Below are 22,223 nucleotides of genomic sequence, written 5' to 3'. Positions count from 1 at the left end.
TTGAATAGGGAGTGAAAACCTGCCAAAGTGGTCTGGGTTTTATTCCCAGGTTAGTTTTCCTGACCATTACATACCACTGGCATGCCAATTACTTAACACTATTCTTTAAATCAGAGAAATGTAGTATTTGCTTCACAAATGGAAAACCAGCATCATTGTGCATAAGTTGAATTTCCCCATAAAAATAAATCAATTTAAAACAAAAATACTTGCTTGGATCTTATTATTAGCCTAGAAGCTGTGCTTGAGGTCGGCTCTGTCTTTGTTAAAGCAGATATTATTAATAAGTGTTGCTCACTGCCATCGAGTTGATTCTGACTCATGGTGACCCCCATTGGATTTCCAAGGCTGTAAATCTTTACAGAAGTAGATTCTCCATGTTCCTTCCACAGTGTGGCTGGTGGGTTCGAATGGCCAACCTTCTGGTTAGCAGTCAAATGCCTTATCTAGTACACCACTAGAGTGCCTTATTAGTAAGTGTAGAGAATCCATAGTACAGAAGACAGCCATAAAACAGAAGAAGGGTGCTTTTAATATCCTGATAGGGGTAAGATACAAGATATACTGTTCAGTGTACAGAAAATGGTAAAGAATATTGTATTTGGGTGAAATAAGAAAGGAAGAAAGACACACATAAGCACACACATATACATATATACTTGCTGATATCCGCGTAAAAACTCTCTGGACATTGGTTATCTCTGGGATGGGATGTGGGACAGAGGTGAGGAGTGACTCACTTTTACTGTGTATCCTTTCATATGTTTTAAGTGTTGACCCATGTGACAACATTACTTACTATAAAACAAATATAATTAAGTATTTTATAAGTGATAAAGAGACATGAAAGACACGTTAGCACAAATTGACACTCTCCTTGTTGTGCTCAGAGGACTGAAAGAAGAGTCTTGGAAGGGAACAGGTTCGCATCTCTGAAGGCTGCATCTGCAGCTCACCTGAAATAATTTCATGCCTACCTTGGCCTAGGCCTCATGTGTGCAGAAATCTTGATGCAGTGGGTAACAGGGATCTGAGGATGCATTTTTCAATAAGAAATATTATACCCACCTAAGGCTGGGAAGTCTGTCTGATGCCAGGGGGAACCCAGAGGAGGCCTCAGGATCCCATTAATCTCTTCTTGGTGACAGGATGTGGCTGCTGGTCCACTGTACGTTTCCTCTATGTGAGAAAAGGAGGGAGGAGACCATACCCCAGGGAGCACCGCCTGCATCAAGGCTTTTTCTGTACTATCTCATGTAATCATCCCAATACCTTTTGCAGCGGGTTACCTAATCCATAAAGAAACTAAGGCACAGAGAAGTTAAGGGGATTGTCTAGAAGCCACTCAGATGCTCAGTGGCTGACCTGGGATTGGAAACTGTGGGCCTAGGTGCCAGTGAAATAGATTAGGAGTCTCTGAGCAAGCTGGTCTTCAGACCATGAGAGAATCTGACTCCATGAAATAAAGGAACTCAACCTTGAGACCCAGACAGGGCCATTCAGGGCTCCTGAAGGATCCAGAAGCATCCCTACACAACACAGTCTGCAGAAGATTTGGTCTCTCTAGTAATTGCCCTAAATGACTGTAATTTATGTGTTAATAGCAAAGATATCAAGATTTGGAACCCCATAAAGTGTTAGAAACACAATTTGTAATTATAAGCACACAACAATTTGTTCTACATATCATCTATGTCTGCCATAATTATTACCCTGGTTAATAGTAATTCCACATCGAATACATCATTATGTATGTAGATGGAAGAGCCACGCATGGGGTTCTGGGTTGGACCAAGATTTTCCCAATTTCCTCCAGACCACTTCCTCTTCTAAGAGCCCTCCATTTCTTCCTGCACTGGGCCTCTTCCAAGGAGCATGCAGACCTGGTGGGCCCCTCACTGGGCACCCAGCCTTTCCAAGTAGGGTCAAGTGGATACTCCTTCCTGGAGAAGCACTGTGAGCAGTGAACCACTGGGTTCAGGGTGGTCTCATTCCAGGCCTGCTTCCCAGACCTCTTGGGCAGTCTGGGGACAAGGTCTAGGAACAGTTTACCATCAATTTCCTCTTGCTTAAGTCTGCTGACTTGGCTTATGTTGCTTGTAATCAGGGGCCCTTGGCTTCCCTTAGAGACTACTATGGACACAGGACAATCTTTGAACTAGAACTAATAGCAGCTGGCATTTTCCAAGCCCCAATTTTGTGCTGGGCACTTCACTGGGGGATCTGTGGCTCCCACAATCAGAAAGAGAGCATGTCCTCATTTACAGGAGAGACAGAGCAAACCACTCGCTCAAGACTGCACAACCAGAATGCAGTGGAACTGTTAGCCACAGGCCTCATCTTGGGCAAAGTGGGCACAGATGGGCAGGCTCAGAGGCCACCTGACAGACCCATGATAGCATGAACCACCTTCCTAAAGCTGTCCTTCACTGAGGACCTTTCAGTGGCTCCCTGTACTACCAACCAGGTACTGTGCCTAGAACTTTTCCAACTGTAACTAAGGGAAAAAAACAATAACAAAAAAGCTATTATGTCTGAATGTTTAATATATATTATCTTAGTTAATCCTCACTGACTCTGTGAGATGGATACTAATATCCTCACTTACCACAGACGAGACAATGGAGGCACAGAGAGGTTAATTCATTTGCCCAAGATCACATAGTTGTTATAAGCCACAGCAGAACAGAGAACCCAAAGAGTCTGGCTCCAGAGGGGAAAGTTGGGAATATGGACACTCAGAACTGTTTGGGGCTGTGGTGGCCTTGTGGACGAAACTGGTTTGGGAGAATCAGGAAAAACAGAGACAAGAGATGTGGACAAAGATAAGAAAGCTCTGGTGACATTCAAATTCCTGGATCCCACTTATATCCCTCCCCTTTCTGCACTGATATCTCTCTTTAGCCAGTTTCTGCTGAGTTTCTGTCATATGCAATCTGCCCTGACTGATGCACAATCCAAGCTCTGCCTGTACCTGCTGGAGAAATGAGGCTCCACAACAGCCACTCCAAGGACAGTACCTTGGGAGCAGGACTCGGACCAGCTATACCTAGGTATGAATCCTGGCTCTGCCACTTACTAGTTGAGCAGCCTTGGGCAAACCACTGAACCTTTCTGAACCCCAGGTTCCTTCTTTATAGATGAGGATAATAATAACATCTACCTCATAGGGCTAAGTGCTTGATAAAATTAGCTTGATAAAGATGTCCCATAGTGTGTATGTGCATTGAAAAGTAAGTGGATAGTACATATTTATAGGCATTTGCTTGTGTATACATGGGAATCTCTGGGGAGGAGAATTAGGTAGCTATGGGACTGAGAGAGGTAAGAATAGAGGGAAGGTGTGGGAAAGGCACCTTTTGAATAGCAAACCATATAAATAAATATTTACATTACAAATAAAATAGAATAAAAAAATGTAAAATATTTAGCTATGCAATCTCTCTCTCTTTCTCTCCATATATATGTATATGCTACAGCCAGGCATGGAAGGGACCATAACGGCTGACAAAGGAGAGAACTGAAAGCACTGGTCTTGGAGGACTGACGTCCAATCCTCATGGCAAGTGCACACACACCACCTGGCCATGTTGCTGCAGCTAACACTTCATTTAAGGCTAGAGTCCAGTGGGATTAGAAGCTGGGTAAAAATGTGTTTGAGATCAGCCCTCATCCTATTTCCCATCCACTCCTTAAGCACTTGCCTTCTGGCATTCCAACGAGGGTTCCCTGCTGCCCATTCCACAGATAAGGAGACTGAGGCTCCAGGCCAGAGGCTGCAAACTGGAGGTCCTCAGGCCAGCTTTGGACCACAAATGAGGTCTGCTTGGCCTGCACCGGATTTGGGGCTTTTTGTGAAAACTGAATGCTATACCACACTGGGCCTTCATTTCTTCCTGGCCATCAGGGGCTGGTGGTGCTGGTGCCAAGTCACTGGAATTTTGAGCAGGTTAAGTACCATTTTGCCACAATCTCCATTATCCCCTCCTTTGGCCCTTCATATTCAAATTAGTTGTTCTTTACGGAGCTCTGGTGGAGCTCTGAGCTTAGTCAGAGCCTAAGGCATCTGACTGCTAACCAGAAGGTTGGCAGTTCAAACCCACCAGCCACTCTGCCGAAGGAAGACAGGGCATTCTACTTCTGTAAAGATTTAACGTTTCATAAACCCAATGGGGGTTGCTATGAGTCAGAATTAGTATTTATCAAAGTAATTTTTTTGGGGGGGGAACATTTAAATCTAATGACCACATCATCACTTTTATTTTAGTCACAGTTTTCTTCTCTTGTTTTGATCTGCTGTTTGACTTTTTGCCTTGCCAACCCAGATTCAATGGTCTTCAAATATTTTAGACATCATTTAAAAAATCAGCTCTTTTTTCTTTGGATAATTCTGCAACCAGGAGAATTAAAACAATATTGTCTAGGTGTACTTTTGACTTAACATGCAATGGTCAGAAAGCTCAATCATTTTCTTGTGACTGACTAGATTTTGTAGCAAGGTCCCCTCAAACATAGAGAAGCAGTAATTCCATTTGTTTTTCTTCTCTGTTCTTTGTAATATAGAATGAAATATAGGAGGAAGTATCTAAATCCCACTGCCACTGAGTTGATTCTGACTCATAGTGACCATATAGGACAGAGTAGAACTGTCCCCATAGGGGTTTCCAAGGCTGTGAATCTCTGTGGAAGCAGACTGCCTCATCTTTCTCCCACAGAGCAGCTGGTGGGTTCAAACTGCCAACCTTTTAGCTAGTAGACAAATGCTTTAACCACTGTACCACCAAAACTCCTTAGGAGGAAGTACAGGGGATATAAATTACTAAAATTCCATATACCTTAAAAATGCACCTCATATTCAAAAGATTTTTATGTTTTATTTTGTTGAAGATCACAGTTTAGGGAAAGAAACTATAAATTCAAAGCACTCTTTTTAAATATAGGCCAATGATTCTATATTAAACCGCCTGGCTGATGCTATTGGCGGGAACATTTCCTTCCTTCTCATTTCACTTCCTCAGCTTCCTCATAGCTCTGTGAGGATAAGAACCAAACTTTTTGGTCCCAGAATCCCTTTATACTCTTAAAAATTATTGAGATAGAGGACACAAAACTGGGCACCTAAGAGATAGACAACAGATGCTAAAACCAACCAATGTGTCCACAATACCACACTGTCATTAACACCAAACACTAGGCTATACAGATAAACACATAAACACCTGAGATGATCAGACAGGGGTCAGTCAATAGAGGTATACTCTAGACCAAGGATAGACTCAGCTGAGGCTAATCTTGTACAGACACCAGTGATACAAAATACCTGCAGTCCTTACGGAAACAATAGAAGACAGGCACAGAGTAATTCCTCACAGACATCCAGACACCATGGGAGAGAGATCCAATAGGGCTACTACCTCAGGACCATAGTACTGGGGGACACCAAACTCAATTGTCACAACAAAATACATAAAAGCGTTGCTCCACATCCTACATTGGTGAGTAGCGACTGGGGTCTTAAAAGCTTTTAAGCAGCCATCTAAGATGCAGCTAATGGTCTCCTAGCATCGGAAGTGAAAAAGAATGCAAAAAAAAAAAAAAGGGCATTTAGAAGCAATCAGCCCTAGGACACGATGGCCCTCGAGACCAGAAGAACTGGATGGTGCTCAGCTACCAATGCCAACCACTCAGAAAAGGATCAAATCTGGAGATCCTGGATAGAGTGGGAGGGAAAATGTGGAACAAAATCCAAAAACTCAATAATGACCAGAATTACTGGTCAGATGAAATCTGGTGAGACTCCTAATACTATGGCCCTGAAATACACTCGGCACCTGGAATAAAACTCACCCCCAGGGGCGGGTTCTCAGCCCAATAGTTAACAAGATGTACACGCAGACCACTCAACCCAGGATGCCACACCCACACACTCAATGGTATTACATCCCTTATACCAATAGACCATGGGACACCAAAGGACCAACATTCAAACTGAGGAAATACAGGACAAACAGGAGTGCATAATTATGAAGGGCACAGGGGGAGGGTTGCAGGGTAGGGAGGGGAGTAGACTGGGTTAGGGTTGGACATGGTGAATGAGGAATGAAACTAAATGTATGCATGATGTTGAATGTAAAACAAGCTCTTAATATTAAAAAAAAAAAAAATTATTGAGAATCCTTAAATTTCTTATGGGAGTTATAAACCACAAAAATCAAGCTCACTGCCATTGAGCTGATACCAACTCATAGCGACCCCCTTTGGGTTTCTGAGGTGGTAATTTTTACAGACAGTCTTCTGTGGAGTGGCAGGTGGGTTTGAACCACCAACTTTTTGGTTAGCAGTCAAATGCCTTAGGCACTATGCCACCAGAGCTCCTTATCACTACCAATATTTACTATATCTAAAAAATACCATCACACAAAAATACACAAGCACCATCCCATTAGCCTGCATGACGATGTAGCCTCTGGAAAATGCCACTGTATATTTTTGAGAGAATGAGAATGATAAAAGCAAATAACCACACATGATGATGACTAAATAGTTTTGACCTTTGACCTCAAAATTCCACGGACCACACTTTGAGACATGCTATTGAAGAAATAAAGGTTCTTGCCCCTAACAAGTCCCAAGCACCCATTGCATTAATCTGACTCCTGTGGGCATTTGAGTCTAGTAATTCCTATTCTAGAGAGGGCACCATAGGAACACATGCTACGTCCTACAGGCAGAACTGATCCAGTGCCCCCTGCCTGGTGCTGGTTCCTGGGGCTCAACCCTCTACTCAGTAACACTGTTTCCAACCCCTAGGGATGGACAGGAAGGAAATACCAGCCTGTGGGCAGAAGCTGTAGTCAATCACCTCAGAGGACTCAAAATAATAGCTGCAGCAACAACAGTGGTACTTACCACATATGCCCCATGTGGCAGGCACTGGCAGAATGTTAAAGACAAGGAAACTAAGGCTCAATGTGAGGTCCCCAGTACAAATGCTACCTGCTTGCAAGGGACAGTGGTAAGATGTGAGACCAGGTCTCCCTGATTCTTAAGATGCAGAGGGGACTCTGACCATGGTCACAAGCCTCCACAAAGTGCCTGCCCTCTCTGGGGTGCTTGTGTCGAGCTAAGAAGGCAAAGTGCCAACATTCACTGAGTGCTAGGCTTTATGCATATTATCTCTGTTAAGCTTCACCCATCCTGTGAGGCAGGGACTTTATCATCTCAATTTCACCTCCAAGAGCTACATCACCAAGATCTGACCCCAGGTGCTCTGGCTCTAGCACCCAAGCCCTCATCCTCACTAGGGGTTTCTATCAGCTGTCTTCAGGTCAGGCTTGGCGGCAAATTTAGATTGGCTTAAAAAGACAGCTCTGGGAAACAGCTGGTGAAATGGTCCTGATGGGGATGAAAGAGGAGTGGAGACAACTGTGGGGCTTGACTCACCACATCACCAGCCCAAACACCAGCTCAGGTGAGGGTGAGGGGAAAGTGAAAGGTAGCTGGGCCTGGTCTGATCAGGGCAGCCCCTAGCCTCATCTCTCCCCGGCTGCTTCTCTCTTGTCCAATCCACTTGCCACTACTAGGGACTGGCGCCACCTATTGTTCTTCTGGAGAACTGCAGCCTGGCCCTCCCTACGCAGAAGCAGTCCGGGTGCCCATGGGGCAGGGTGGCTCAGCTGGCTTATGGACACTCACCCTGAGCTTCATCACACAAACCTTCTCTGTCCTACCTACACAAAATAGAGACTCTCCTCCTCCACCCTTCATGTACAGAAGGACAGCAGCTAAATCATGAAGGTGAGCCGGACTCAAACCCAGTATCATTGACATTTCAACTTAATAATGACATTGCCTTACTTAAAACCCTGGCTTCCCACCATTCAAAGAATAAACTCCACAAGTCCCTGTGGCATTCAGCTTCTGCCTGTCTCTTTGCCCTCCCACACCAGTCTCCTTTCCATCCCTCATACCCACCAAGTTGGCTCCCAACCACCAACCTTTGCACACGGTGTTCTGTCAGCCCGGTATACACTTATCTCTCTCATTATCTTCATGCTTCACCTCCTTCAGGATGCCTTACCTGACCTTCTCACTCACAGGACCCTCTGAGGTCTTCCTCTCAGCACCTGGTTGATGCTGTTGGTGGGAAATTTCCTTCCTCCCCACATCCCCACTTCACCTCCTTAGCTTCCTCACAGCTCTGTGAGGGTAAGAGCTATGTCTGTTGGACTCACCACTTACCCCAGCCCTAGCACAGTGTCTGACATGTACTAGACACAGATCATGTGAGCCCACCTCCCAAAATTAATGTGGCTTCATAAATAATGTACTCACTTCTCAGGTGCCAGGCGCGGAATAAGGGTCTTTTGTATGTGAGTCTAGAGGAATTATTAACAGATGAAAAAATGAAGAATCTGTACAGAGGTGTCCTGATTAGAGGTGAACAGCCAAGAAAAGCTGGAGCTAAGATGTGGACTTAGGTCTACACCAGGCCAGGCCATTCTGAGGCCCCAGTGAGTACAGTTATACAGTTTAGTTCTGTCTGAGGATTTACTGGATTGGGTCCACTACAGACCCTACTGGGGAGGGTGTTTGGGGTCTGTTGCCCCTGGAGTTACCAGGCAGAGTCCCTGGAGGGAGATTCTAGAAAACTCTGAGCACAGAAAGACTGTAGGGTGGTGGTGAAGAGACCCCACACCCAGGTACCTCTCCTTTGCTGGCTAACATGTTTAAGGCTGATTCTACTGTTGGCATGTACAAACCCTGTGTGTGACTATGTCAAAGGTGTCCCCTTCTGATGGACACAGCCCCTCAGTCCCATGTCTTGGCAAGAAGCATGTAGCTATCCTTCTGCCAACTGTCCTTATACAGGGCACAACTTGAACATCTGTATGCTCTAAGTGCCTGGAGTTCTGCCACACTGGGTGACTGTGGCCCTTGGTCCCTGACACACTACTAAGATCAACAGTAGTGACTGCTCTTCCTTGGAAGGGGCAGGGAATCTTTCCAGTGGGGCCTCAGAGCCATGTATGCAGGATACATGGTCACATACAAAGCCATGTGCACCTTCCTTTCTCAGATTCTGGGAATAGAAAAAGCACTCTACCCCTTGGGAGATTTATGCAGGCAGAGATAGGACAGACCTAGAAGTCACAAAGCTCAGAGAGAAAAGGTTAGCTGGCCTTAATACCAACTTCAGCCAAACCAAAGCAAACCCACAGCCACTGAGTAGATTTCGACTCATAGTGGCCCCCATTGAGTTTCTAAGGTGGTAAATCTTTATGGAAGTAGATTGCCTCATCTTCCTTCTGCAGAGCAGCTGGTAGATTTGAACCCCCAACCTCCTGGTTAGCAGTCAAATGCCTTAGGCACTGTGCCACCAAAGCTCCATAATACTGACTTCTAAAAACAAACCAAACCAAACTCACTGCCATCGAGTCAATTCGACTCATAGTGACCTATCCTTGGGTTTCCAAGGTGGTATTTCCGTGGAAGAAGATTGCCCAACCTTCCTTCTGAGGAGTGGCTGGTGGGTTTGAACTGCCAGCCTTCTGGTTAGCAGTCAAACACATTAGGCAATACACCAGAGCTCACAATAACTGATTTTAGGTGCCTCAAAGTACACCATTAAATCTTAACAGGAAAACAATTAAACCCCTTACCCACATTACCTGGGCTAAAGATGAGTTGTGGCTTGCTGGATCCTCAAAGGGACAGACCTTTGGCCTTCTTGCCATGGCTGCCACATGCCCTGGGCTCCCACACTCAGTGAGTAATCCAGAGAAGCCAAGGGTTGGCTCAAGGTCACCCAATGGCCAGCTGGCAGCGAGGCTGGGCCTGAGCCAGGTCCTCGGGCTTCATCCTCGCTCCAGACCCAGATCTGCTGGGAGGGGGATGGGGGAAGCTGGTCTTCAACTTGGGCCCTCACTTGGGCACAGAGAGACTGTTCTTTGTTGCTCAACAATTCCCCCTGTTTGCCCCGTGCCAGGCTGCAGCCTCCCCCAAATGCTGCTGATGAGGAAAATCTGGTGCCAGCATCTACAAAAATGTGTGCCTTCTGGGGGAGGTGGCACTTGGGTTCCCCAGCCTAGAGTGGATTTAAAGGACCAAAGGGAAGTCACAGAGCAGGGGCAGAGCAAGTGGCCATGTGTTTTCTTTAAAATACTGGAAGTAGGGGGAGAGCATACATAGATTTCATTATATATTCTTTTATAATGTTTAATCTTTTTCCTATGTCCCTTTATTTCCTAAGCAAACATTAAATAAATAGAAATAAATATACAAATAAAAGGCCCAGGAAAAAGGGAAGGGACAGGAACCCAAAATGTCAAAAGATGAAGGGACCTCAGGTGTCAACCTTCCCTATAAAAACAAAACTGGGATTTACTGAGTACTTTCTGGGGGAAAGCCCTGCTCTGAAGCCTTTTCATGCACCATTCTATCTCACCCTCAGAATGACCTATCATTACTCCCTGAATGAGGAAAGCTAACACCAGGAACACAAGCCATGCCCATGAGCCCTGGCTGACTGCAGTCTGCAGGAAGGGTGTGAATGGCCAAGCTGGGACCTGAGGTGTGGGCTCTTGCTCCTTGCCTGACTCCTTCCCACCCCCCCCCCCCCCCCAGGCCTAGCGTTCTCAGAGAGCCCCAGCTGGCTGAGGCCGTGCTCCAGAAAGAATATGCCTCATTAGACAACAGAGGAGCTCACGTGGGTCAGGGCTAGAAGCAGAGCCCACACCTTCTGGGGCCATGCAGGCAGACTACTGCGTGGTCATCATCCCAGCCCAGTCCCCAGCTAGATCTCAGTACTAAGTGAAGGAAGACCCTGGCCTTACACATGGCTTGGGGTCCCAGTCTCAGCCCTCCTCTGGTTGCTAGTCTTTGACTACATTACAATCCTTCCTTGAGCCTCAGTTTCCCCATGCTAAATGGGGGAATGCTCCTTACCTTACAGGGCAGACCCAAGGAGAGGTGCCTGGCACTAATAGGTGCTAGGTACACACCACTCCCTAACCCTCTTTCCTACTCTGATGAACCCAGGAGTTGGAAGGCCACATCTTCAACAGAGTCTGGGGGTAGGGTGGAGGATAGAAGTGACCACCCCACAGAATAAGGAGCCCGAGTCCCTCAGGAGATGGGTGGGCAGGGTGCCTGTGTTTGTGTTTGAGCTGAAGTTAGTATGCACGGTGGCCTGAGCCCTGGAAGTTCCCTGCTGCAGGATATGGCCTCACCAGAACATCCACCAGGAACAGACCCAGACAGAAAAAGCTCAGGAGGGGACATTTTATTTTCCACACAACGATGCCCATGGCTGGGCAGGCAGGACAGCACCAGGGGCCATATACCCTTCCCTTACCTTAGTCCAGTGCCCTGGGTATGGGTTCCTGCCGCAAACAGTGTAGCCTCACTGGCCTCTCCAGGCCTCCTCTGTGGCTGGGGACCCAGGGCCAAGCCCCACCATCTACAGAGATGATCTCTCAGCCCTCTTTCTGCCTATGTCACATCCAGTCATAAACCCTGAGCCCCTGCTTAATCCGCCAGAGCCCAAATCAGCACTAGCCAGGCACGTGACAGGGCCATAGCCTCACAGACCTGTTTGGCAAGAGCAGCAGCTGGTCGAGGGTGGGGGTGGTGAGGCTGTCTGTCTTGCCCTCCAGGGCTAACCCAGATCATATCACAGCACTCCTGCAGTTCTGGGAGCCTGCCTGCAGGGAAAAGGCATGGATATCACCCAGAGGGGGCAGTTCAAATGGGGGAAAAGGGTGCTAGGCCACCTGTGTAACCTGTGTGTGTGTGTGTGTGTGTGTGTGTCAGTCGGGGGAGGGTGGCTTTACCTCATATCATAGACAAAATTTAACAATGTTGAGTGGATTAAAGACCTAATGTGAAAGATGACTATGGGTATTTGCTTCGGCAACACATATACTAAAATAGGAACGATACAGAGAAGATTAGCATGGCCCCTGCACAAGGATGACATGCAAATTTGTGAAGCATTCCATATTTAAAAGAAAAAAAAAGAAAGATGACTATGGGAGAATCTTCACAGCTGCAGGGTAGAAAGGGAGAGAAGGTAGTTACAAGACATATGACTGACAAAGGATTAGAATCTGGAATGCCTAAGGAATCCCCAAATCAATAAGCAAGCAAAGAAAGACAACCCAACTTGGACAGAAGACTTTTAGAGGCACTTCACCAAAGAGGAAATCCAAATGGCCAAAACACACACACACAAATGTCCAATCTCATTAGTAATCAGGAAAATGCAAATCAAAACCTAAGTAACCATTACACATTTATCAGATAAGGTGCCTCAATCAATCAAAATTAAAAAGACTGACAGCACTGTGAATGGAGAGGAGAGAGGAGATGGAGCCACTGGGTCCCACATCCTGCTGGTGGTAGGGTAGGACTGTAGTGTGGCATTGTTTTGTAAAGTTGAACAGGTACACACTGACCCAGACTTTCCACTTCAAAGCTTATGCCCTACAGAATTTCATGTTATATGCACTAGCACTCAGGCTCAAATTGAAAATGATCCGGATGTCCATCGATAGTAGAGTGAGAAATAAACTCTACACATGGGATGACGGAATAATTTATAGATAACTCAAGAATAATAGGTATGTGTGTGTGCATGTATAAACAAAAAAACAAATTAACTCACTGATGTTGAGTTGAATCCAACTCATAGCGACCCCTCCTTGGGTTTCTGAGGTGGTATTTGTACAGAAGTGGATTGCCCAATCTTCCTTCCAATGAGTGGCTGGTGGGTTTGAACTGCCAGCCTTTTGATCAGCAGTCAAATGCCTTAGGTACTACACCATCAGAGCTCCTGTGTGTGTATGTATGTGTGTGTGTATATGTATACACACACACACACACACACGGGTTGTCAGATAGGTAGTAAGACAGTAAGAAAAGACAAAGACATTATTATCATGAAAGTCAGGATGGTGATAACCTTTGAGGGGGATGTGATTAGGATGAGGGACATGGAAGGCTTCTGACAGCATCCAGTCTCTGTGGTGGTTGTGTATATGTTCTTCTTATTTTTCTTTAAATTACACATAGGTCTTTTTCACCTTTTACCTGACAAGTGTCATCTCACATTTAAAACACAAATGTGCATGTAGTAGGGTGGGGCCATGCATGGCTTGTGACTGTGGAGCCACTGGGTGGGGTATCCTCGACATGACAGCCTTCCCAGCCACAAGGGCTCATCTTGCTCTTTCATTTCACAGATAAGAACTAAGGATCAGAGACAGGAAGGAACTTGCCCAAGGTGGCACAGCAAGTTAAAAGCCTGCAGGGCCAGCACCAGAATCTAGGTCTGGTAAAGCCCAAACATGGGCACTCCTCTTCTGTTCCTCTTGGAAGAATTCTTCCATTTGAAAATCACATTTAACACAAACCAGAACTGGACCCTTCAGCACTTAGCACTCTCTGAAAGTCTGTTCCTTATCTCTTATTTACTGCGGGTCTCTTGCCACTGGAATGCAAGCTCCCTGAGGGCAGAGCTTTTTGTGTGTTTTATTCTTGTGGAATTCCTAGCACCTAAAACATAGTAGGCACTCCATAAATATCTACTGAATGACTCAACAAATGGAGCTGATATTATTATTTGGACTTTGAGGTCCTTGAAATACTTAAAGGCTTTTGGGATACTCTCAAAGCAGAATATGAAAAATAACTGCAAGGCATTGACATACTTTTATGGAATGTCTTTATAACTATTATGTTGTTGTTATGTGCCGTCAAGTCAGCCCTGACTCATAGCAACCCCTCCTTGGGTTTCCGAGGCAGTATCACTACGGAAGTAGGATTGCCCAACCTTCCTTCCGAGGAGTGGCTGGTGGGTTTGAACCGCCAGCCATCTGGTTAGCAGGCAAGTGTCTTAGCCACTGTGCTACCAGAGCTCCCATAACTATTATAGGAGGTAAGTACTATTGTTACCTCCATTTTAAAGAGGAGAAAATCGAGGCTCAGGAAGGCCTACTGAGTTGTCCAAGGTCACAAAGCTAAGAAATTGAGTGTTGGGATCCAAACCCAGGTCTGACTGCCTCCAGAGCCTCCCGGGAAGTCACACCCCTACAATCACTGAGCTGGGAGGCACAGAAGAGCCAGTGCCTGTGTCCTTGCTTTTGTAACCTGGCACCAAATCAGTCCCACATACCCACTCCTGTCCCTACCCACTCTGAATCTTCTTTTGGGTGTGCTAGTTACAAGTTCCAAAGTGTTTTCTAGTCTCTTCCAAACTGTCATCCCTATTTTAGAAAGCCATGATGCAGAAGGGGAAGCTTTGGCTCAGGGAGGCAAAGGGACTTGCCACAGTAAAAAGGCATCCAGTTCTCTGAACTCCAGCCTTCACAAAGACCATAGGGGAAACCTCCCAAGTTTCTGTGAAGACAGTGATCCCAGTTGTTTCTCTGGGATTTGTCATAAGACATTCAATTTCCTCAGTCTAATACAAAAACTTGAGGCCCCTTGGTAAAGTTCAAAGGCTGGTCCAAGTTCAGTATCTGGATGAGCTGAATAATGAAATGTTCCCATACTACCCCCTAGCCAATTGGCTTTATTAAAACATCCCAGCACTTAGCACTTTTACAACCTATATTACCATCCTGATAGTTTTCCACCAAGTCCTTAGATAATAAAACAAAACAAAAAAACAATAATTGATTCTGGGAGCCATGCAGTTAAAATGGCCCTTCAGGGCATCTAAACTAACCAAGATACACAATGGTCTATACTGCCTCAGTTGCATAGCTCCAGTGATGAGGAAATCACTACCTTATAAAGCAGCCCATTTCTTGTTTGGATTCCACTCAGTTGAGCACAGCAACACTCATATTAACCTCTGGCTGGGCACTAGGGACAAAAAGGTGCTTCAACCATTATTCTGCCCTCAGGGAGTCCACAGTCTTGTGGGGAGAGGTGCATAACCAGTAATTAGAACAGGATAGGATCTGATACAGACCGAGATTAAGTTCCAAAGAGGTAGCAGGTAAAGCCCAGTGCATATACAGTAGTTACGACTTCCCTCTGCAAGCCTTTGAATCTCCTATCACTTATGGCACAAATGGATTTATGCACATCAGCATGGACTCTGTGTACCTCTGAGACTGAGGCACCCTCACCAGAGCAATGCTTCCCTGAGGGAGTCTGGGCAGGCCAACTGTTGGGGCTTTAGGGCAACCAAATAACTATGAAATGACTATCAACTGGGGAGGAAGGAGAAGGTACAGAACTCTAAATCATCTATGCTGGCCTGTGGGGTTGACATCATTCTGTTTGAATGTAAAGCATCTGGAAACTGCATACATATTAATGGATGGGTTGTGGTTTTGTAGATGAAATGGTATATGAGAGCCCCTGTGACGGGGTCTGACATGGATTAGATATTTTTTAAATGTTTGCTGAGTTGAACTGTAATCTTACTGGACCAGAAAGACATACACTGTTCTTCAAAAAGTTGCAGAGAACTTGGCTGCTCACTGCCTGCTGCCTGCTGCCTGCTGCCTGCTTGGCACTTCCTACAGTAGTCCCACTGAACGGTCTTTGGGTGTTATCTCAAAGACTGGTGTCTTACCATGGGTCTAAAGTCCATTCCTTTCTTTGCCAGTTAGATACATACACTGCTCTCCTGTTCAGTGGTAGTGGGATTTCCAAGGGGAAGAAACAGGGAGTGAGGGAAGAGTTCTAAAAGAGGTGACATTGATGAGTGCTATGAAGTGGACCCCAGTGCTCTAGACCTTCACCCAGCCTTCATCATGCCATAAACACCTTCTGCTATGAAGGAGCAATTCTACTCCCTAACCCCTAATTATAAGGGATGTTGTTGTTGTTGTTATGTGCCGTCGAGTGGGCCCGACTCATAGCGACCCCTTCTTGGGTTTCTGAGGCAGTATCACTACAGAAGTAGGATTGCCCAACCTTCCTTCCGAGGAGTGGCTGGTGGGTTTGAACCGCCACCCTTCTGGTTAGCAGTCAAGTGCCATAGGCACTATGCTACCAGAGCTCCTAATTACAAGGAATATAGAAGGAAAAGAGAGGAATGGAAGTGTAATGATACATCTGGTCAACCCTTCCTTCTACCAGAGGCCAGCTTCACAACCTTCCTGCTCAGTTAAGTTTTCAGCCCCAGGGTGTACATCTAGTAATGGGCTCTATGTCCTTTTTGGCTGAGGATGCTTAGGTCCCTCTCATCTCTCCCCACCTCCAATAATTAGAACACTGGTATGGAAGAAACTTGAGGACAGAGTGGATCACAGTTCTGGTTTGGCCTCAGTATTCTCCTCCGGACTATGGGGGAGTGGGGGAGCAGGGGGAAGGCCATGATCTAGAATGTTGTCTTGGGGCCAGCAGGCATGCAGTGGGCACAGCAGGACAGGTTGGTCAGGGCAGTGGCCAGAGGGCGTGGACCCTTTAAGCAGCCCAGAAAGAGTGTGGTGACTCTGGTCATGAGCCTCAAGATAACCTAATGTTTGCAAACTGTGAAGAAGCCAGATTATCCTGCAGAGGATGGCACAAGTACCTTCCCTTGTCCCTCCACTGCAGGAATATCTGTGGGGAGCACCAAGTCCCCTGACTTTTCCCCAAGCAAAATGTCTCCAAGGACAGCTGGATTGCTATAGAGCTGGTTACACAGAGCTTCTCAGCCCTGAACATGCTGTGTGGCCTTGGGCTTCTATCTGGCCTCAGTTTCCCCATTTCTACCATAGGCGATTGGTCCCTGAATGTTCCTTCCAGCACTGATGCTCAATAGCCGGGCTGTGGGAATTGAGGTACCCTGAGCCGACTCTTAGGTTATCTTTTTCTGCCTCTGAGGGGGCTCTAGGACTATTCTTCCCTTCCTCTCAACACACATGGATTCCAGCACCTGGTCACCTTGCCAGCCCAAGTGAGATACTGGGCATAATGCTGGGGGCATGGGAAGGTCATCCCTGTGTCACTCATTTGAGTCAACTAGTGTATCCTCTGTCTAATGGGAACTGGCCACAGAGTGGGACCCCAGAACCAGTCCCCTCAAGCTGGCCGGTGCCCACCCCACCAATTATGCACATGCCTGGAGGGAAGCATACCAGGCTGACCAAGTGCAGGGACAGCAGGCATTGCTGTCTCTGTAAGCTTCATCTCGTGGACAGGGTCAGAGGGAGGGGGCATCCATTATCATCCTTCTGCTCAGTTTGCTCCAGAAGCAAATCAGTACTGACATTTGAAAGCTTGGCAATTTAAAGTAGCAACTGCCTGGCAGAACAATGGGAAGGGGGTTTCCCTAGAATTGTTCCTGGGCCACAGCTTCTGGTTCATCTCTGCCACTGGGCCTTGTCCCTCAGGGCCTACGGGAGTCAGTTCTGGGCAGGGTAAGATTTCCCAGTCTCTTTCTCAGGCTAGCAATGGGGATAGCACCCCCCTCCCACAACAGCCCAATCAGCTTTCAGGCCCTTGATGCCTCTTTTCAGGTGTGGGGTTGGGTCTTGAGGGGAGGATGTCCCAAGGCCATGGTGTTCTGGCACCCAAGTACTGTCCCCTAAACTGACTCCTAGCTCCCTGGGGATCTGACAGAGTGGGACCTCTGAAGTTCTCTCACTACTCACCCCCCTCCAAACTAGGCTCTTGCCTACAAGGTAGCAGGGAGAGGGGCTGCCCAAGGACACACAGGGGGTCAGAGGCAGGGCCAGACTGGGACTCAGCCATTCCCAGAGAGTACCTCTTAGGCTTCCAGAGAATTTGAGATGTCTCTACTGCCCATCCGCTAGCTGGCTCGGGACTTAGGACAGAGCGGAGCTTGGGGGGTGGGGTGAGGGGGGCAGGGGGAGACGAGTAGCGGGAGGAGGGGAGGGGAGGGAGTGCAAGCTATGAGGGCGCCCTGCTTCGCATAGCGACCCTGGGGGCCTGGATTCACATTCCCCGACACGGGGAGAGAGATAACTGCATTGACGCGGAGATGGTGCACCCTGCGCCCCCATCTCCTAAGACAGTGGCTTTAGCATTGATTCACACGGTTTCCGAGAATACGTCCGCATAGCAACAGAGGCTCACTCTCAGAGATCTTAGTGCTCCACAGCCCAGGCTTGGAAAAGATCTGCGCTGGTACCCCTGGGCCCTCCCGCCGCCTGATTAGTCCCGGTTTCGTGAGCCTGGCAGCAGATGATACACAACCTCACAACTCTGCAATCTGCGGGCCCCGCGACTGCAGCCTGGGACCCTCCTCCTGGATCCTGTTCCACGCAGCTGCCCAGGACCACCCCCTCCTCTCAGGTTCCAGAGAGGTGCCCTCTCGACCCGACCGACCGCTTAGCCGCGGCCCGGGTGCGGAGCTGCTGCCCCGTGGTCTCTGGGTGTGTGTATGGGGCGGGGGGTGGGGGTGGGGGAATCCCGGGCCGCAGCCTCCTGCCGACCCTGGCCCGGGCCCCAGGCCCAGCACTCCACCAGCCGCCGCCGCGCTCCCCTGCCGACCCGCCTCCTACCTCGCGGATCCGCAGACAGCAGCCGAGCCCCGCGCGGTCCCCGGCGGGCGCTGAGCGCGGGCGCAACCCCAGTGCGTCGGGGGCCGACAGGCGTGGGGCGGGAGGGGGGCGGGGGAGGGGGCGCGGGAGACGGAGCGCCAGTAAGGCGGTCTCCGCGCGCAGTCCCTCCTGTCAGCCCGCCGCCTGCGCACCGTGACCTTGGAGGGTGGCCTTTCCGCGTTGGGCCTCAGTTTCCCACTTTGGAAAGGTGCATATGTTGCGGGAGGAGAGGGGACGAAGCGGATGGTGCCGCCCCAGCCGCCGACGTCACCCGAGCCCAGGCATGCGGGAGGCACTGGGGTCCGTGGGGCTGATGGAGCGGATGGGCCTGGGCCGGGGGTATGCACAGCTCAGGCGCGGAGTAGAGGTTACTATGGTCTCCAGAATTTCACTCAGACTCCCCAAGACCCCTAAATAAACACCTAATAAACGCAGCCCCTGGCCAGCCCCCCTCGACCTCCACGGAGACAGGCAGCCACCTCCACCTAACCTTCCTCCACCCCACCCCCCAGTTCACAGATGAGAACACTAAGGATCAGAGAGGGGAAGTCATTGGCCCTGAATAACACAGCAAGTCGGGGCTGCCCCGCTGCGTCTCCTCCACAAGGCTATGCGCTCATCACAGCTGGGAGGGGTTTGGGCTTGCAAACGCTGACTCAACACCAAATGAAGGCTAGGGGTGGGCCTCTGTAGCCCGGCAACTGTCATTGTGAATGGGGTGGGCATAGTCTGAGATAGACCTACACAACTGGGGCAATCAGAGAGCGACCTGGATGAAGTGGCGTAGATGAGGGGAGGGGTGCTGCAGGAAGAGGTGCACCCAAAGAAAAAGCAAGGATGGGAATGAATATTGTCTGGTGTGTATGAAGCATGGGGGACGAGTTTGGAGGGCCTTGAATACAACACCAAATAGAAATCGTTCAGCGGGCAGCAGAGAGCCCCCGACCCGTTTGGAGCAAGTCGATCAGTAGTATGGGCTGTGTTTAGGAAGCGCCCCCTCGTGGTCAGAAACGGAGAGGCCGGAGGCCTGAGGAAGGCAGCTGCAGTGGTCCAGAGCGGACAGCGAGTGATGTAATCAGTCAGGAGATTAGAGTCTTTGAGGCAGGATGGGCTGTGTGACCTTGGGCAAGGCACTTCCCCTCTCTGGGTTTCTGGGAGAGAGGGCAGGTGTCTTTTCTCCAGCTCCAGCATCTTATGACCCTGGGCAACAGGGCAAGGTGGGAGTGGGCAGTGGATCAGGCATAAGAGGTAGGCACTTCCTTCAGTATATCATGAGAATTCTCTCATTTACTGGCAGTAAAAACTATTAACTCAAATTTACAAGCAAGGACACTGAGGCACAGAGACGGTCAGTCACCTGCCCACACTCACATGGCTGCTAAGGGACTGAGCTGGGATTTGAACACAGGCTGCAGAGTCTAAGTGAAATGCCTGACTACTTCCCTGTCTTGTATGTACTGGGCACCTAAGTGTTTCTGGAATCCCAAGTCCCTGATGGAAGCTAGATGAAGAGAGAGATCTTATGGTAAGAGTGAGCCCATGGCACCGTATTGATGTCAACTGCAAACGAGACAGTGGTCACCCTGGGGGTGGGCTTGCAGGGTGAAACATAAGCAATCTTCTTAAAACTTGGCACAGTGCCTAAGGCATTTGACTGATAACCAGAAGGCTGGCGGTTCAAACCCACCAGCCACTCCTCAGAAGGAAGACTGGGCAATCTACTTCCATAGTGATGCTGCCTGGGAAACCCAAGGAGGGGTCACTATGAGTCGGATCCAACTCGACGGCAGTGAGTTTTATTTTTATTGTTGGTTTTGTTTGAAGAAGTATAGATTAATTTAATAACTTTTTTTTTTTTTTAAAAAAGAACACTCGAAGAAAAGATGCTTGTAGTTTTAATAATTAAGAATGCTCTATTAGAGAAGCTGTATCTTTTCAGTTATCAGTGCCAAGAATAAGTTACCTGGCTGACTGGAGGGCAGGTGAGGGAAGTGAAAACAGCAAGGGCTTTGGAAGCTGTCTGACCTGGGCAAGTCGCACTGGTGTTTGAACTCATCTGTGAAATGGAACTAATGATGAAAATCCCTACCCTGCTTCCCTTCAAAGGCTACTGTGAGGATCAACTGTGATAATGTGTGAAAAGGCTGTGTAAATGCACTATATAAATATTTGCATTCCTAGAAAACATGAAGGAAAATATTGATAAATTTAACTAGAAAAATTAAGACTACTAAATGGAATAAAAATACCACAAAGTAAAAAAAAAATACAAATGGTAAACTGAAAAAAATTTTTTTCAGCACATATGACAAAAGTTAATTGGGGTAAATGAGATGAAAGTTAATTTCCCTAATACATAAAGAGCTCTTTCAAACTAATAGGAAAAAGATGACTAACCCATTAGAAAAAAGAGCAAAGGATATGAACAAGCAGTTCATAGAAAAATATTCAGTCTTACTTATAATTAAATGCATATTAAAGAATTACAAATCAAAACACAACATGCTTGCTATATTTCATGTATGAACTTGGCAAAAATTAAAACACTTGATAATACTTTTGCTATTGAAGGTATGAGGAAATAAATACTCTCAAACACTAGTGGGCAGAGGGTAAAATGGTATAACCTTCTTGAAGGGCCATCTGGCAAAGCTACTGCAGCATGCTAATATAAAAATACAGAATTGAATGTACGGGTAAACAAACAACTCTAGTGTCCATCACAGCAGAAGGAGCCCCTATATCATGACACATCCAGATGCTGGGATTTTGTGCTAAGGTGGAATGATCTCCAAGACAAAATTTAAGTCAAATATGCAATGGATGGGAAACTACCTTTTTGTGTAAATTTTAAAAGGCCATAGTACATATATGTGCACCTGGGTGGCAGAAATGGTTAAATGGACTACTAGCCAAAAGGCTGATGGTTCTAACCACCCAGAGGTACCTTGGAAGACAGGCTTGGTGATCTGTTTCTCAAAGGTCACAGCCTTCAAAACCCTATGGAGTAGTTCTACTCTGCACATGTGGGGTTACCATGAATCAGAATGGATTGGATGACAACAACAACAATTTTAGGAGCGGAGGTGGAACATGAAGTTTGCAATTGGCTGCTGACCAAAAAGTTGGCAGTTCAGACCCACTCAATGTCTCCATGGAAGAAATGCCTGGGGATCTGCTTCTATTAAGATTAAAGATTAGAAATCCCTATGCAGCAGTTCTACTCTGCGTACATGGGGTTGCCTTGAGTTAACGGGTAACCACATTAATGGCTAACCACAACAACATACATATGTGTCCCCTGCAGCTTCACATTTTTTTTCCCCAAAGGATATACACAAAACAAATTTATATTGATGGTTATCTTTAGGGATGGCTGTAGAGTGGATACATGGCAAGCTTTTACTTATCATTTTATACTTTTCTGTATTAATTGATTTTTTAAAAAGTCAAAAGGGGTTATCTGGGCAACAGGATCATGGGACAATCAAAACTTCTTTACATGTCTTTGTATTAAAAAATTAAGTAAGAGACGGCAAGATGGTGGACTAGGCAGAAACTCTGCACAGACCCTCTTTAACAAAGAAAAGGGAAACCAATTAACACAGACCCAGAAGATAATCCTGGACCCATGAGCCTTGAAGGGAAGGATATAGAAGTGGACTAAACCCCAACTAGCAGAAGAATTTGCGTGAAAATACCAAAAAAGGA

At 47.2% G+C, this 22,223-nt stretch overlaps 1 protein-coding gene and 1 non-coding gene across 2 annotated transcripts in view; one reads left to right on the top strand and one right to left on the bottom strand.

The window, feature by feature from the left end:
• The window catches only part of IQSEC1 (IQ motif and Sec7 domain ArfGEF 1), a 648,999-nt gene that overhangs the window by 140,017 nt on the left and 486,759 nt on the right, over window positions 1–22,223 (bottom strand). The window lies entirely within an intron of this gene.
• Window positions 11,902–12,008, top strand: LOC122151003. The gene has a single exon (XR_006163933.1). It is a non-coding gene; the product is annotated as a U6 spliceosomal RNA (small nuclear RNA).

This window comes from Orycteropus afer, unplaced genomic scaffold, assembly GCF_000298275.1.
Source record: "Orycteropus afer afer isolate SDZICR_OR568_19922 unplaced genomic scaffold, OryAfe1.0 scaffold00283, whole genome shotgun sequence".
Taxonomy (NCBI): Eukaryota; Metazoa; Chordata; class Mammalia; order Tubulidentata; family Orycteropodidae; genus Orycteropus; species Orycteropus afer.
This window is presented reverse-complemented; position numbering and strand designations above follow the sequence as displayed.